Genomic DNA, 9,785 nt, shown 5'->3' with positions numbered 1-9,785 from the left:
TTGAGATGGAGTCTCACTGTGTCGCCAGGCTGGAGTGCAGTGGTGTGACCTTGGCTCGCTGCAACCTCCACCTCCTGGGTTTAAGCAATTCCTCTGCCTCAACCTCCTGAGTAGCTGGGACTACAGGTATGTGCTGCCACAACGCCTAATTTTTTTTTGAATTTTTAGTAGAGGCAGGGTTTCACCATGTTAGCCAGGTTGGTCTCGATCTCCTGACTTCATGATCCGCCTGCCTCGGCCTCCCAAAGTGCTGGGATTATAGGCGTGAGCCACCACGCTGGCCAATTATCATTATTTTTGAGATGAAGTCTCACTCTGTCGCTCAGGCTGGAGTGCAGTGGTGCTATCTTGGCTCGCTGCAGCCTCCACCTCCTGGGTTTAAGCAGTTCTCGTGCCTCAGCCTCCTGAGTAGCTTGGACTACAGGCCTGCGCCATCATGCCTGGCTAATTTTTGTATTTTTAGTAGAGACAGGGTTTCACCATGTTGGCCAGGCTGGTCTCAAACTCCTTACCTCAGATGATCTGCCCAACTTGGCCTTCCAAAGTGCTGGGATTACAGGTGTGAGCCACCATGCCCCACTGTGCATTTTTTTTTTTTTTAACGCAGTCAGCACTAAAAAGTGTGTTTTACATTATGACTTAGAATTCATTACTGGCTCACACCTGTAATCCCAGCACTTTGGGAGGCTGAGTTGGGTGGATCACCTGAGGTCAGGAGTTCTAGACTAGCCTGACCAATAGAAACTCGCGTCTCTACTAAAAATACAAAACTAGATCACCTGAGGTCAGGAGTTCTAGACCAGCCTGACTAATAGAAACCCCTGTCTCTACTAAAAATACAAAAATTAGCCAGGTGTTATGGCATGCACCTGTAGTCCCAGCTACTCAGGAGGCTGAGACAGAATTGCTTGAACCTGGGACGCAGAGGTTGCAGTGAACTGAGATTGAGCCATTGCACTCCAGCATGGGCAACAGAGGGAGACTATGTCCCCCACCCCCCCCAAAAAAAGAATTCAGATACATATATAAAGCTAAAACAAAAGTTTAATTAAACAATACTTATCCTTACTTTGCATGATGCCTCTGGTATCTTCTGTACTGTTCTATTCTACTTCAGTTTTNCAGGCTGTAGTGCAGTGGTGCGATCTAGGCTCACTGCAACCTCTACCTCCCAAGTTCAAGCGATTCTCCTGCCTCAGCCTCCTGAGTAGCTGGGACTACAGATGCGTACCACCACGCCTGGCTAATTTTTTGTATTTTTAGTAGAGACAGGGTTTCACCGTGTTAGCCAGGATGGTCTCGATCTCCCGGTCATGATCCATCCACCTCAGCCTCCCAAAGTGCTGGGTTTAGAGGCATGAGCCACTGCACCCGGCCCAGGACTTATCTTTTAAATCCATCCTCCACATTGCAGCTAGGGTGATCACTCTACTAAATCTTATCCTATGACTCACCTGTCTAAATCTTCTAATGTTCCCCATTGCCCACTACTGCCTGTTCCTGGAAGGTACCATGCTTCCATAGGTATCCATGCCTTTGCATATGCTAGACCTTCTTTCTGCTCTAATGCTCTCCTTGTTCTTTGCCTGAATAATTCCTTCAAGATTCATTTCAGGTGGGGCACTGTGGCTCACACCTGTAATCCCAACATTTTGGGAGGTTGAGGCAGGAAGATCACTTGAGTTCAGGAGTTCAAGACCAGTCTGGGCAACATAGTGAGACCCTGTTTTACGAGAGAGAGAGAGAGAGAAGAATTCGAACATGCTTTATGCTGAAAGTATAGAGCTGTAGTAACTACAGAGCAGGAGGGTGTTATGAAAGTGGATGGAAACTTGAGGAGAATAGCGAAGGCCTGGGAGATAGAGCTGGCTAGGGGTCCTCAGCAGCTTCCCACAATTCTTTTGTGATCTCTTCCTCCTTTCCCTCATCCTCCACAAATCACAGGCCACTATTCAGTGCTCTTGAACTGTCTTGTCTGTGAAATGTACTGAGCTCCAGCAATCAATCCATCAATCAGTTTAGTTCTTATACAGGAAAATACGTGTAAAACATTTAGCCCAGCACCAAGTACACGGGAGACACTCAGTTAATTGCAGCCCTTGGTGTCTTTACCAACAAGAATGCATGCCATCTTTTCTAGTTGCTGCAGAGCAGTGTGTACAGTATGATATGAATCCTTGCCCTCCTTGAACTTGTGTTCTTGTTAAGGAAGGAAGGTGTACCACAAAATAAGAAGTAATGCAAAGGAATATGTGGTGGCCACCAGTATCCCAATTGTGCTTCTATTTTTTTTTTTTTTTTTTTTTCCTTTACTTCTTTTTCTTTTTTTCTTTCTTTCGTCTCACCCTGTCGCCTAAGCTGGAGTGCAGTGGCGTGAGCTTGGCTCTTCTGCCTCCCGGGTTCAAGTGATTCCCCTGCCTCATTTTTTTTTGTATTTTTAGTAGAGATGGGGTTTTGCCATGCTGGCCAGGCTGATCCTGAACTCCTGACCTCAAGTAATCCACCTGCCTCAGCCTCCGAAAGTGCTTGGGATTATAGGCGTGAGCTACCCCACTCAGCCAGTCTTGTAATGTCTTTCCATGTTTGGCTCTGTTCTTAACTGCATAGTGCACTCTTTTGAGGCAGGTACCTTGTCAACCTTGTCATTTACCTCTTTGTATTTCAGGATCCAACATAGTGTTTGGCATTGTGTAGGCACTTAATATAGTTTGATGATGAAATTGCATAGTTTCAGAATGATACTATTGAGGTAGGACTTTTTTTCTTAATGAAAACTGTCTTCAAACCTTTGTTTTGAAAATGTTTCTCAATATTTACCTCTCTTAAAAATTGATTTGGTATTTTCATTCAGTGTTGTTATCGAGAAGAAGGACTTACTGCAGCCATTTTGTTGCTTATTTTCTGGTTGTTTTGTAACTCCTCTCTTCCTTTCTTACTGTCTTCCTTTGTGGTTAAGTGATTTTTCTCTCATAGTATGTTTTAATTGGTTGCTTTTATTTTTAATGAACCTATTACAGGTTTCTGCCTCATTGTTATCATGAGGCTTATTAAAAATCTTGTAGATATAACAAGTTACTTTAAAGGCATGACACCTTATCTTAGGGCACAAGAAAAGAATAAAAATAAGCAAAGAAAAAAATGAAAAAAAAATCCTCTACACTTTAACTTAATCCTTCCCACATTTTGAAATTTTGTTGTCTCAATTTACATATTTTTCTGTTGCATTTTTCTTAACAGGTTGCTGTCGCTGTTATCGTTTTTGATTGATTTGTTTTGGGCTTCATACTAGACTTATGAGTGGCTCGCACAGCACAGTTACAGCATTAGAGTATTCTGGGTTTGTCTATATGTTTACTTTAACCAGTGGGTTTTATACCTTCAAATGTTTTTTTATTGTTATTATTATTTTATTTTGTGTGTGTGTGTGTGTGTGTGTGTGTGTGTGTGTGTTTCTCTTCAGATTGAAGAACTCTCTTGAACATTTCTTGTAAGATAGGTCTAGTGGTGGTAAATTATTTTTGTTTGTATGGATAAGACTTTCTCTCTCTTTTACACTGAAGGATAGGTTTGCTGGATACATTATTCTTGGATAAACTTTTTATTTTTTTTTTCTTTTAACACTTTGAAAATGTCTTACTATTCCCTCCTGGTCCATGTGGTTTCTTTTGAGAAGTCTGTTGCCAGACAAACTGAGCTCCTTCCTGTATTGTTTGTTTACTTCTTTTAAGATCCTCTTGTTATCCTTGACCTTTAAGAGGTTTATTATTACATGCTTTGTGGTAGTGTTATTTGGGTAAAATCTGTTTGGCATTCTCTGACCTTCCTATATCTAGGTATTTATATCTCAGGTTTTTGAAACTTTTCTGTTATGTTTTTGAATAGGCTTTTTAGCCTTTTCTCTTGCTCAACTCCCTCTTAAACACCAATTATCCTTAAATGTGGTCTTTTGAGGTAATTTTTTATATCTTGTAGGTGCTCTTCATTCATTTCTTTTCATTCCTTTTTCGCCTCTGTATATATTCAGATAGGCTGTCTTCCAACTCACTGATTCTTGTCTCTACTTGATTCAGTTTGCTGTTGAGAGCATCTAATAAATTTTTCAGTTTGGCAAATGTATTTTCCAGTTCTAGAATTTCTATGTTTTTTTTTTTTTTAATTATTTAAATCTCCTTGTTAAATTTCTCTGACAAATTTCTGAATTGCTTTTCTGTGCTATCTTGGAGATCATCGTGTTTCCTTAAAACTGATATCTTGAGTTCTTGGTCAGAGAACTCACATATTGCCATCTCATTAGAGTCAGTAACTGGTTCCTTACTTTGTCTGTTTAAGGTCATAGTTCCCTGTTTGTTGTTGTTATTTATGGATGTATGGTTATATCTTTACACTGAAGCATTATTTGCTTATTTCAGTCTTCTTTGTTCATGTTGTTTTGGGTTTTATTAGATAAATTTGCTTAGAGATACTTTGTAATTTACCTCTTGAATTTATTTCTTTTTTTTTCCCCACTACATCTCTGCCTCCTTTTTGGCACTGCATGGTGCCTTAAGCCACAGTTTGCCTCAGCTCTAGTAAATGATCACAGCACTACCCATCTTAAATAGAGAAGGTCCCAGAAAATGTATCCTAGCTGTGTGAGAAGGCTGGCTAGGGGGTTTATGCTGAGAGGACTTACGGAATGAACCTTCTACAGTGTGGTGCATCTGAACAGCCACTCTTGATTTGGCATAGCCTTTGGCCAATCTGACAGGATATAGAGCAGAGTTTCCATGTAGGGATGGTAGTCTTTCCTCCATGTCAGTCTGTCCTCAGGGATATTTCTCCCATCAGGCATTCTTGGACTTTCTCATGGTTTAAGGCAAGGACAGATCTGCCAAATAACCTAAGATGGTGAGGAAGCTGGTTGCCCATCTCAGTATCACCTTTTCCATTGTAGGTACTGTGAGGGGAAAATTTTCCATACACTTAGTGTTATGCAGATTGTGGGAAGGAGATATAGATATGTAAGTTTGATTCGTTTGTCATCTGCTTGGAGTTTTTTTTACTTATCTTTGGCCCTGGGAACTGTTTCCCCTCGTGTTTGAATTCTTAGATATTGCTGGTGAGAATCTCGGCACTGTACATTTGGTTTTGGTTTTTCTGTGAGGGAAAGAGTGAGGCCATCTTGCTTCTATACTGCTATTTTGGAACTGGAGGTTTGGTTTAGTATTTTAAATACAACTTGATGAGCTAAATTTATTTTTCACCTTTGCCTCAGCTCTAGTAAATGATCACAGCACTACCCATCCTGAATAGGGAAGGTCCCCCCAAAAATTATCCTAGCTGTGTGAGAAGGCTGGTTTGGGGTTTGTGACAAGAGGACCTATGGAATGAACCTGCTACAGTATGGTGCTTCTGAACAGCCACTCTGAATTGGCATTGCCTTTGGCCAATATGCCAAGATATACTGTTACTTGTTTACAAGATATACCTTTACTTGTTCTTTTGGAAAAACATGTTTGAAGAGAAGATATATTTGGAATAAGATATACATGAAAAATTGCAGTGACAAAGTCCATCTCATAAAATGTCTTTTTAAAAATTAAAGTAGTATGCAAGGGAAGAATGATAGAAAGCTCTTGCTTTGGAGTGACTCAGCCCAGGTAGTTAGGATAGAAAATTAGGGACAATCCTATAAGAACAGGTTGATTTGTTTTTCCGTTTTTATTAGGTCACTTTCCAGTGCTCTTTTGCAGAAGAAAATGACAATTTTAATGCAAAAATGTGAGCAAGAAAGCATCATTCAAAGTGATTATACTTTCTTGCCACTCAATGTGCTAAATTATGTAAATCAGCTTATTTAATCTGTTCAACTACTTTACAAAGAACATTATAATTTATAAAAATAACATAAATTTATAAGCTATAAAATTGAGGCTCACAGGATTTGATCATTTTTCCTAGTTATCACACCTGTCATGGCAGAGCTATAATGTGAACACACATGCATGTGACTTTCTAGTTCAGCCCATGACTTGTACCACCACAATCCACTGGCTCCTGAAGTCTAAGAAGTATCTTTGTGAGCAAAAGAGGAGAGTGCATTGAGAGACAAGAAAGTCTATATTTCAGACAACTTTTGGGAAGCTACCCAAACCATCAGAAATCTGACCTTTACCTTTTACAAAGACAGCAGTCAGGCCATTTGAGAGTTTACATAAATTTTGAACTGACACCTTTACCATGATTTAGAAATAATGAAGAAACACTTTAGGTTGAGCTTTGAGATTGACATGTTTTGCTTACTGTTTTGCACAATAGTCATCTTCTGCTGAAAAGAATAATTCACTTATAGAAAGGAATAACCTGTGATTGACTTATTGCTACAAGCAAAAGAAAAAAGTTGTGATAATCAAGACAGGTTACTTTGAAAATGGTGAAAATCTAGGATCATGTGGAGTATCAGCTTTTTATATTTGTATATAAATTCATTTACCTTGTCTAGAGCATTAATTTTTTTTTTGGAATAATGAATGGCGGTATTTTAAGTGAATACTAATGTGGTGAGTGCCAGGTGAAAAATTCAATTGATATACTGGCATAATACTTTTATGTTTTACTGACAAGAGATGTCATGTTTTCTTGATTCCTGATATATGGAGTGTTAACTGATAGTTTGGAGATTGAATTGTCAGCCACCATTATCACACTCAAGCAATTATATTTTCTGATGGCTTGCAATGCCATGAAATTCAGGCTCTGAAATGTGGAAGCAAGGAGAAGAGAAAAAAATGAACGTGACCACAAACTGGAAAAGTGTTTGGGTTAGCAAAGTAATATTCCAAAGGAGCTCAAATAACTTATTGCTTCTTCTGAGAATTAAAAAAGAAGAAAACCGGGAAGAGGAAGCAGATTGGAGGTGGATCTACCTTGAAGTTAATAAAACTTGAACTTTAGTGCCTATTACATATATGAATGCCTCAAGAGGGACCGTCCCTAGCAATATGTTAAGATGACCATACCCATTTAAAAATTTTTAAAATATTTAATGAATTGGTTCTGTTTGGTTCTCTTTGACTTTTCTTCCAGTACATTTCTCCTCTTTTCAGTGGTTGTGGAGTGATCCCATACGTTGTGTCTCAAAGGAAATTTGGGTGGCACATATATTTTAGTTTGGTTTAGTGGAATATATTTAAGTGTTTCAGACTGTTACTTCACATATATTAAAGTTACTACTTTCTTCTTATAGCATACAAATAACTTACAGATATACTGCTATGGCCTACTCTGCCAACTTGATTAATGCCATGACTTACTAGTATGTAGCCAAAGTAATATGAGTATGTGATACAAATATATCTTAAGTTGGTCACCAACTAAAGTATGTGTCTAATGGAACAAAAACAAAAGATTAAACTGTATGGAGCCAGAAATTGGTCTGTGGAGAATTTTTCTAATAATCATGTGTATAAACTGTAATTAGTCAATATTCTCATAAATAGTCTTAATAATGTAGTATGCAAATTTATAATAATTAAATTTTTTTTCTAGTGGAAATTGTGTGAAATAGAATTTGTCAGGTTATATGTAACATTCAAGTGGCTATATACCACCTTGCTACTGGCCTGAGATTGAGGTCTTTAGTTAGATCAGAAGTGACAGAGCTTTGGAGGTACATTACTGGGACCTGAATGTACCTTTATAAAAACCTGTCTGCACTATGAACTTGTGATGAGCCAACAACCATGTGATCAGCAAGATGGAAGAATAGGAATTTTAGTGCTTGTACTTTGAAGAAACATCAATTTGTATAAGCATTTATAAATAAAAATACCTTCACAAGAAATTCAGTTAATTGATTATACCACCTGAGTGGAACAGAGAAATAAGAAAATACACACTAAAGAGTGTAGAAAGGACAGTTTCACATTATCTGTGTTACTCCTCAAAGCTTGCACAGAGCATCATAGGGAGAGATGCCCTCGCTGTGGGAGAAGGAGAGTGAAATGAGTATCCCCAGTACTAGAACCATCTCAGTGCCAGGATGATCCTCATGGTCCCAAGTTGTAAGTTGGCCCCTACAAACCCAGGATCCAGACCTGCCACACCATCAGCCTGGCCCTTGAAACCCCAAGCTCCAAATATACCTCTGTAAACTCAAGCTCCAGGCATACCTCAAAGCCAGGCTGGCCTTCAGAGATGAAGGCTTCAAGCCTGCCCTAAGGTTAGGCAAGTCCCCATGGCCTCAAGCACAGACTGGCTCCCGTGATACTAGGATCCAGTGGACCCAAGGTTGAAAACCATTTCAGTAGGTTTAGGGGCCATGCCTATCCTATTATATCTGAGTGCTGGCTAGTACCTGTGGACTCAGGCTCCAGGCCCACCATGAACTGACCCACACATCGGGTATGCCTGCTTGCAAACTCAACTAGCTAGCTTGACCAGACTCTCTTGATGGGATGACTGATGAAGAGCTTTCCTTGCCATGCCAGTCTGCCACACTGGAAAAGATGCCTACTTCCTCAAATATTCAGACACTAATTGTAGGCCACAGAGATCATGATACAACCAAAGGGACAAAATAAAATGCCAGTAACCAGCCTTAAGAAATGGAGATATATGAATTGCCTGACAAAGTTTTCAATATAATCTCTTTAAGAAGTTCAGTGAACTACAAGGGAATACAGATAGACAACTAAATGAAATCCGGAAAACAATACATGAAAAAAATGAGAAATTCAACAAAGATATAGAAACCATCATAACTAACCAGATATTCTGGAGCTAAATAAAATGACTAAACTGAAATATTACATAGAGAGCTTCAGCAGCATATTTGATTAGGCAGAAGAAAAAAACAGTGAGCTCAAAGACAGTCATTTAAAATTGTCCAGTCAAATAAACAAGAAGAAAAAAGAATGAAAAGGAGTGAAGAAAGCCTATGAGACTTATGGGAAACTACAAAGTGACTCAATTTACACATTATATCTTCTCAGAATCCCAGAAGAAGGAGTGAAAAAGAAAGGAAAAGAAAGCTTATTTTAAAAAATAATGACAGAAAACGCCCCAAATCCAGAGAGAGAGAAATGAACAACCAGATTCATGATTTCTAAAGAACCCTAAATAGAGTAAACATAAAGAGATCTCTCCTGAGACACATTATATTCAAATTCTCAAGATTCAATGACAAATAATTTTGAAAGCATCAAGAGAATATTGAATCATCACATACAAGGAAGCCCCGTAAGACTTTCTCAGCAGAAACTTTGCAGGCCAGGAAAGTGTGGGATAATATAGTTAAAGTGTGGAAAGAAAAAAATGCCAACCAAAAATACTATGGCAGGAAAATCTGTTCTTAAGAAATGAAGAGTTTCTCAGATAAAAGCTGAGGGCATTTATTGCTGTTTATGAGAAAGGCTTTACATGAAAAGCTAAGGGATTTCTTCAAATAAGATGAAAGGATGCTGATTAACAACATGAAAACATATGAGGGTATAAAACTCACTGTAAAGGTAAGAATATAGTCAAATTTAGAGTATTATAATACTGTGTAAGGGCAGTGTAGAAATCACCTAATTCTAGTATAAAGGTAAAAGATAAGAGTATTAACTAAAAGTGCAATAATTTGTCAATGGAGAGGTAATACATAAAAGATGTAAATTGTGATGGTCATAACAAAATCTTTGGGGAAGAGAAATTAACAAGTAGTTTCTTTATGCCATTGAAGTTAAGTGGTTATCAGCTTTAAATAGGCTGTTATAACTATTAAGATGTTTTATGTAAGCCTCACGGTAATTACAGAGAAAAAA

This window comes from Cebus imitator, unplaced genomic scaffold (genome assembly GCF_001604975.1).
Source record: "Cebus imitator isolate Cc_AM_T3 unplaced genomic scaffold, Cebus_imitator-1.0 Scaffold96, whole genome shotgun sequence".
Classification (NCBI taxonomy): Eukaryota; Metazoa; Chordata; class Mammalia; order Primates; family Cebidae; genus Cebus; species Cebus imitator.
Note: the sequence above shows the minus strand (reverse complement) of the source record.